The 8,714-nt window shown below is 49.1% G+C and overlaps 1 protein-coding gene across 2 annotated transcripts in view; it reads right to left on the reverse strand.

Moving 5' to 3' along the window:
* ANKRD46 (ankyrin repeat domain 46) overlaps nucleotides 1–2,711 on the reverse strand; it is a 23,975-nt gene extending 21,264 nt beyond the window's left edge. For both annotated transcript variants that reach the window (XM_018559185.1, XM_018559175.1), the window contains exon 1: nucleotides 2,565–2,711. The gene's annotated coding sequence lies outside the window, so the exon portion shown is untranslated. The remainder of the gene's footprint in view (nucleotides 1–2,564) is intronic.
* Between the last annotated feature and the right edge of the window lie 6,003 nt (nucleotides 2,712–8,714).

Here is an 8,714-nt window from a genome sequence, read left to right on the forward strand (position 1 = left end):
GAGAAGCGCTTCTTAGCACGGTTAAATATGGTTTTTGTTAAAATTATTTTTTGTATCAGGACAAGGAGACTGTCATGGGGGACGAGGAGACTGTCATGGGGGACGAGGAGACTGTCATGGGGGACAAGGAGACTGTCATGGGGGACAAGGAGACTGTCATGGGGGACAAGGAGACTGTCATGGGGGACAAGGAGACTGCCATGGGGGACAAGGAGACTGCCATGGGGGACAAGGAGACTGCCATGGGGGACACGGAGACTGCCATGGGGGACACGGAGACTGCCATGGGGGACACGGAGACTGCCATGGGGGACACGGAGACTGCCACGGGGGACAGGTAGTTGTTTAAAATTTTCCACACCCCTAAAAACTAATCTGTATTTCTATATTGAATTTCCATGAGTTCTATCCCAAGCCTAATATCCATCTCCATCTAGAAGTCTGTAAACTAAAAGGTGGCCATACACTATATGAATTTTGGCTGAATCTTGATGAACCGGCTGGAATTTGCACCGCTGTCAGCACCCTTTCAGCCGGAGAGAGATTCCTCGATCAACGCTCATCAGTGTCGATCAAAGAATCTGTCATATTTTCTTTATTCAGCCCGCAGGTTGAACAAAGAAAATATTACAGTGAATGGGCAGCTTTACTTATTGAAGATGCCCATGGGATGTACTTCCTCGATGAGCCGACACAATTTCATCCCTGTGAATATGCACTTGCATATCCCTGTGAATATGCACTCCCCCCGCTCTGACTGGCGGAACGGATGGGGGAGGGGCAGGTACAGCTGGCTCTGCCTCTAGATAGGCATTGTGGTTACAAGGGTTAGCTAAGGTAGCCCCATACCAGATCTCCAAATCAAAGTCACCTGGCATCTGACTGCTCTACACCCCCCACTATGTAAAGCTCACCCAGGCACTTGGCATCTGACTGCTCTACACCCCCCACTATGTACAGCTCACCCCTGGCACCAGGCATCTGACTGCTCTACACCGCCCACTATGTACAGCTCACCCAGACACTTGGCATCTGACTGCTCTACACCCCCCACTATGTACAGCTCACCCCTGGCACCAGGCATCTGACTGCTCTACACCGCCCACTATGTACAGCTCACCCAGACACTTGGCATCTGACTGCTCTACACCCCCCACTATGTACAGCTCACCCCTGGCACCAGGCATCTGACTGCTCTACACCGCCCACTATGTACAGCTCACCCAGACACTTGGCATCTGACTGCTCTACACCCCCCACTATGTACAGCTCACCCCTGGCACCAGGCATCTGACTGCTCTACACCGCCCACTATGTACAGCTCACCCAGACACTTGGCATCTGACTGCTCTACACCCCCCACTATGTACAGCTCACCCCTGGCACCAGGCATCTGACTGCTCTACACCGCCCACTATGTACAGCTCACCCAGACACTTGGCATCTGACTGCTCTACACCCCCCACTATGTACAGCTCACCCCTGGCACCAGGCATCTGACTGCTCTACACCGCCCACTATGTACAGCTCACCCAGACACTTGGCATCTGACTGCTCTACACCCCCCACTATGTACAGCTCACCCCTGGCACCAGGCATCTGACTGCTCTACACCGCCCACTATGTACAGCTCACCCAGACACTTGGCATCTGACTGCTCTACACCCCCCACTATGTACAGCTCACCCCTGGCACCAGGCATCTGACTGCTCTACACCGCCCACTATGTACAGCTCACCCAGACACTTGGCATCTGACTGCTCTACACCCCCCACTATGTACAGCTCACCCCTGGCACCAGGCATCTGACTGCTCTACACCGCCCACTATGTACAGCTCACCCAGACACTTGGCATCTGACTGCTCTACACCCCCCACTATGTACAGCTCACCCCTGGCACCAGGCATCTGACTGCTCTACACCGCCCACTATGTACAGCTCACCCAGACACTTGGCATCTGACTGCTCTACACCCCCCACTATGTACAGCTCACCCCTGGCACCAGGCATCTGACTGCTCTACACCGCCCACTATGTACAGCTCACCCAGACACTTGGCATCTGACTGCTCTACACCCCCCACTATGTACAGCTCACCCCTGGCACCAGGCATCTGACTGCTCTACACCGCCCACTATGTACAGCTCACCCAGACACTTGGCATCTGACTGCTCTACACCCCCCACTATGTACAGCTCACCCCTGGCACCAGGCTCCTGGCAATAGGTATCCCCTGACTGCTCTGCATCCCCAGCTCACCTTGGCACTGGGTGTCACCTGACTGCTCTGGACTCCCCATCATGTACAGCTCACCCCCGACTCCAAGCACTGTACATCTGACTGCTCTGCATCCCCCGCTATGTACAGTTCACCCCTGGCACTAGGTGTCACCCCCCGACTCCTCTGCACCCCCATTATATAGGCCAGCTAATCCCTGGCTCCAGCTCTTAGGTGACCAGACGCCAGCCTGCTAATTATTTTCCTTTTCTGGCGTTTTCTGCAAAGCACGGGAGGTCACGTCACGACAAACAAAGCAAGCTGGCCCAAAAAACAAAGCACCCACCTTCAGCATCCAGGTCGCTGTCTAAGCCATCAGAACCGGAAGTGACGGATAACAGCTATGCACCGCACCAGGCGCGCCACCGACTCTCCGGTTCTGTATACAGAAGACTCAGCGCGAGATGCGGTGACGTCATGCGCGAGCACGCCCGGCTTTACTGCCGTGAGACAACGGAAGCGCGCTCGCATCGTCACGTGGACGCCCACGGCGTGTTCTGTAAGGAACCTTTCCGTCTGTGAAGGTTTCTGGGGGTGTTATGTACATGTAGCTGAAAAGTGTCACTCATCTGTCCCATTCAGGGAGCACAGGTCTGGTGGATGGAGACTCTTAGGGTTTATACATGCTACCCCTGCTCTGGGAGGTTTGGACATTATGCAAACCAAGAAAGTCACAGCTCATCCCAGTGGCTACACAACTGCACACTCAGTTTAGCTTAGTGTCCCAAGGAGGTAGGACATCTCCCTCTAGTTTAGGATCAAGTCTACGAGTGGGCAATCTCGGCACTCTAACTGTGGTGCAGCTACAAATCCCATCATGCAGGTAAAGTCATGCCTGTGACAATCAGAGTCTTGGATTGCCTCATGGGACTTGTAATTCAGAAAAAAAATAGAGTGATGCAGCAAAGAGAATGCCCAGGGTGGTAAATATGAGCAGGTCCGAATTTCCGACAAGGCCAAACCGGGGCCCGGCCTTGGGGCAGCAGGGAGTAGGGCAGCAAGGGTGTGGTATTCCTATTTCCTGACACCTGGCACATGCAGTTCCGGGCACCGCCCAGGTAGTTGTTTTCTACATTTAGCCCTGCTTTGGGCAAGTAGGGCTAAATGTACAGCGGCAAAGCCGCCACTTGTTTTGTACAAGTGATCTCGGCAATGTGTTTCAACAGCAACTGGTGTGCCAAAGTTGTCTACCTGATCTAGGTTGTGAGGATTTTTTCTAGCAAGCAGATGCTAGCAGTGTCATACCAGATCCTCAGTTTCTGGACATTTACCCCAGTAGAGAGGGGTAATCAGTGTTTTCCCGGACCACAGTGTTTGGAGACTTATTCACTATTGAGCCGAAGGATATAGCCATAGTTTACTTCGGCCACCAGAGACCTTCGGTTCAGCCGAACCCAATGGCTGCTGTATAGGCTATTCACAATAGCCCATACAGCAGCCATATGCTTAGGCTCGGGTGCCCGAGCAGACCGTTCTCCCCACAAATGTAAATTTTAAAAAATGGGTAGGGTCCCCCTCCCAATTCTTACCAGACCCTTTAGGTCTGGTAAATATGTTAGGAGGCACACCAAGTTAAAAAAAAAAAAAAGTGTGTGGGACTTTCCCCCTAAGGCCTCATTCACATGAGAAACAGCCGGCCCATACAGCTCTGTGCTGCGTGCAGGGCCGTATTGGGCAGCTCCTGGGAAGGACATGTGCTGCGTGTGATTAGTACACAGCCCCCATTCTTCTCTATGGGAATACACGGCCGAACCCCGCCCTATGCTCACCCGCCCCGCACGTCCGTGCGGGTGTTCGTACTCGTACGCTGGCAGGATGGAGCGTACGTTGGCAGGATGGACACGTCCGCGTCGTCGTGGACAACGCCGGACGTCATGTTTGACCTTTGGTTTACGTTGTTGGATCCATTTTTGGGATTTTTTTATTAAAAGAATTGTCAAAAACTTTTGTTTTCTTTTAAATTAACCACTTCCAGACCGACAATACGTAAATATACGACTATATAGAACACGTCTGCTGCTGTCATTTTAAACAGCCGGCGATGGCTTTTAAGATACTAGAGATCTGGCATCTATACAGCCACTGGATAACTTCTACCGATAGGCGGAATGTGCTGCCCCCTTCCTCCTCCGTTGCCGTTGGCTTCCCCAGGCTCCGGTGTCCCTTGTGCGGGACCGGCATGGCAGGTCTCCCCGCAACAATCGGAGAGAGAGAGATCAGCAGGCTTCTAGTTGCTGAACTCTCCTCCGATCACTGGACCCAGAAATGATGTGCATTACATCACTTCCGGTGTCACTCTTTACATTCTCTGGCTCTTAAAATATCTGTAAAAAATAAGTTGAGGCATCTGGACTTGCTGTATTTTTCTTGAAGACGTTTCACTGGTCATCCAACCGGCTTTCTCAATTCAGAATGACTTGTACAAAAAAATTCTGGCTCTTAAAGCCAGGAGAAGAAGCTGGGGAAAGAGATCTCTTTGAGGTCCCTAGGTGACATTAGGGGTTTGAAAGACCCCTGATGTCGCCATAAAGAGGGCCTGTCACACCCTATCTGCTATTACATAGGGGGCTTGTTAGTCCCCTATGTGATAGCAATAAAGTTAGTGTAAAAAAAAAAAAAAAAGTGTTTAACCACTTGATGACCAGGCCATTTTTCAGTATTCAGTGCAGCGATACCTTGACTAACATTTATTCTGTCATACAATGCTGTAAATAAATACATTTTATAACACTTTTTGGGGACAGATAGAGCTTTCTTTTGGTGGTAATTAATCACCACTGGGGTTTTTATGTTTTACTATATAATGAAAAAAGAACCGAACATTTTGAAAAAAAAACTTTTTTTTATAAAACATTTATTAGTACCCAATTTTTTGGTAAAATATAAAAGACGGGGTCACGTCAGGTAAATAGACACCAAACATGTCAAGCTTTAAATTGTGTGCGCCCACAAAAAACTACCATGCCTAAAATTGACCATAGGCGACACTTTAAAAGCTTTAACCGCTCATCAGTTTAGGCCCCGTTCACATGTAGCGACTTATCGCGCGATTTCCGCCGCGATATCGCCGGCTAATGATAGTCAATGGAGCTGTCTTAGCTCCAGGTCGCTCGTCGCGGTCGCAAGTCGCTTCTACCGGACCCTTTTTTTGGCGGATTTTGGTTTTTTTTCTATGGAGCCCGACGGAGAAGGTCGCGCTACCGTCGCTGGAACGTCGCCCCGAAAGTCGCGCTATCCTGGCCGCTGCAAAAGTATGTCGCTACATGTGAATGGGGCCTTAGTGTTATCAGTGATTAATGGGCCCAGAATTATTGTTCTCACTGCGATATTCGCAGCGATATATAACGTGTGGCGTAATCGTTGTTTTTGCATGTAGGCGGAACAGACACTTTTTTAGGTTTTTGTTTTGTTTTTTTTAATACGCGACTTATTGCTATAACATAGGGGATAAAATCCCCCATGTGATAGCTAGAAAACAATGACAGGTCCTCTTTATGGAGACAACAGGGGTCTCTAAGACCCCTAATGTGACCTTGGGACCCCCAAAGAAACTGATGAAGCAGAGATCTGCTTCGTCAGCTTCTTCTCTGGCTCTCAATCAGAGAAATGACAGCTAAAGGCAGAAGTGATGTAATATACATCGCTTCCGCCTTTAGAGAGGAGGAGAGCTCAGCGGTGGGGGAAATGCTGATCTCTCCCCTTCTCTCTAGTAGCAGCTGCTGTGCTGGTGTTCTCAGTCCCTGGCACCGCAGGAGGGGGCAGCGGTGCCCGGGATAACCGGCAGCGGAACGGAGGGGGGAGTGGCAATTGAGGTGGGGGTGGGCTCCTTGAAAAGTACCCTCCCAATGCCGACAGCATGTGGCCTTGTATGGCGCAGGGAGGCATGGGGGAGGGGGCGCTGGCGCATTCTGCCCCTTTCCTGCCAGGCCTGTGCACAGATTAAGGGTCTGGTTGGGGCTTTTAAGGGGGACCCCATGTTTTTGGTCCGGTTTTAGGGGGGTGGTTATCCCCCTTTAAATTCCTACCAGAGCTAAAGGGCTTGGTATGACTTTTGGGGGGAACTCCACGCAGTTTTCTTTACTTTTTAACTTGGGGTCCGTCCTAATTTTCCTACCAGACCTAAAGTGTCTGGTATGGATCGTTTTTTTGTTTCCTTTTCTTTACATTTTTTTTTTCTGCTTACTACCTCTGAGGCAGCGAGCAGAACAAACGAACCGACGAGAATAGGGGTGACTGGCATAGAGTGTTGGATCGGCTAAGTCGAACGGGTTCTTCACTTCGGCTCAGCCGTACATGTGGAGCATGTTTGGCTGAACCGAAGGGAGCCGAAGCCAGGTGATGTACAGCTGAAATCAGCCGTACTCGGCTGAAGGGAATAGCCGAACAGCATTCAGCTCCCTTCGCTTCGGCTCGGTAATTCACTTGGCTGCCTTTGGCATCTTAGTATATAACCCCCTTGGTGTTTCCCCAACTTCAGCCTTCATTGGAGTACTCGTAAAACTCTTCTACCTTTAGGCATATTTGTGTTGTCACGTAGTATGTGCTTTTATATAGGTTTTATATTATATTTGTTAATGAAAGCCCTTGAGCCTGTTGTAGTGTTGTAAAGAATAATTTACTATGCAAGTTTTGATTACCCGGCCAGAGGAATGTGATCTATCAATTTAAATTTTTCCAACCTCCTTTCCACCGGAGGTCTACATGTGCAGTTCACATAACTAGAGGGGGGAATTCAGGAGTTTTTTTTAGCACATAAAGAAAGAGATATCTGAAGATGTGCTACGTGTGACCTGTGCAGGGGCCGTAGATAATTTTTTTCCCTGGGGGGGTTCAGCTTCCTCAAATTATAAGACTTTATCTACCAGACACACCAAGGTTTGAAAAAAAAGCGACATCCGTGGCCACTTCAGCACCCCCCCCCATGCGCCCGCCCCAAGAGCCTTTGCGGCCGTACGAGCAGTTCCTGATTCTCGGCGCGGGAGCGAGCAGCGATAACGAGGTAAGCTTAAAATGATTTCAAGCGTTTTGTTGTTTTTTTTACACTTCTTGCCTATATCTACTGCTAGCAAAAAAACCGGAGGGTTTAGAACCCCTTTAACTTGTCCCCGCCATCCCCCCCCGCCTCCATACCTGATTGCCCTGACCTGGACCTGTGGACTATAATTTGGGATTGCACAGATGAGGAATTTGTTTGTGAATAATTTTGTAATCCCCGACATGGACTGGCAGCGATGGGATGCAGTAAGAGATTCAGGCCAAAGGGTGAAGGAACAGCTCTCACACACCACTGAGCAAAATGACTAGCAGCAGTCAATGGGTCTCATGGTTTGAGGAATAAATCGTAATCCTGAGAGAACAGATATTGTTAAAAAACAAGAAGCCATAAGAAGGGCAGAGCACTGAAAATATACTTATTTTGCTCTGCAGGAGGCGCAAGTTGAATTTGAGGCAGTTCTTTAACAACATGTTAACCTACAGAAAAGACTTGCAGTCTCAATTATATTGTGGGCTTCGATCAGGATTTTGAGAACCAGAGCCACCTGAAGTGGCCAAATAGCCAAAATGTTTTTTGCTTACTTTTGGATAGGGCACACTTCCTGGTCCACTTTGGCACAAATGATGTAATCTGTGCCCAAAGCATTGCATCCTGAGAAGGTTATATCAGCAGAGCATTGCTAGGAAATATTATCTGTAGTCTCATGAGACCTCAGGGAAAGGCATTTACCTCCCCTGAGATGATGTGCATGGTTACATATCCCAGTCACATGTGCCAGAGTTCCAGGAAGTAGAGGGAGATCTAGTAATCTGCCCTTAGTAAAAATGGCCACTGTGAGAAGAATTGGGAGGAAAAGAGTAATAATGTATGCAAAGAATACAAAGCCGGCAATGATCTAGAAGTATGTGTTTGTAGATTGTCATTACTAAACTTTTCTAAAGGTGCCTTTGTTGTTATTTTGAAGATATGGGTAAAGTTCATTTTTAACTTCAAAGGGTACAGTGGCTGCACCTGAACGGGGACACCTGGGATCCTGCCACGGGAATCTGCAGGTTGTTGTTGCAGGAATCCCAGAATGTGCCATGTGCACATCTGTGTGAATGGGGCCTTATGTACAGTCGTTTTCTGACTTTTGGAGCAGGTCACAATCTGGGGGTTGAGGATGCGGAGCAAGGGGTACATATTTGTGTTGCAGAATTGCTGGAAGGTATGCAGTACTTACTGATATTACATTCAACTTCAAAAGCAAATATACCAAGAACGGTCATTTTACCTCTATTTGCACAGAACAAATGCTCACAAAGTTTTGCAGGACAAATGGCTCTGCGAGTTGATTATAAAGTCATACGATAAATACTTTTCCTTGTTGCACTCCTTACCGAAAAATCCCTTGGGGTGGGGGGAGGGATGGGGGGTTGGGTGCTCGCAGTGACTGCGGAT

Source organism: Nanorana parkeri, unplaced genomic scaffold, assembly GCF_000935625.1.
Source record: "Nanorana parkeri isolate BGI_ZX_2015 unplaced genomic scaffold, ASM93562v1 scaffold16, whole genome shotgun sequence".
Classification (NCBI taxonomy): domain Eukaryota; kingdom Metazoa; phylum Chordata; class Amphibia; order Anura; family Dicroglossidae; genus Nanorana; species Nanorana parkeri.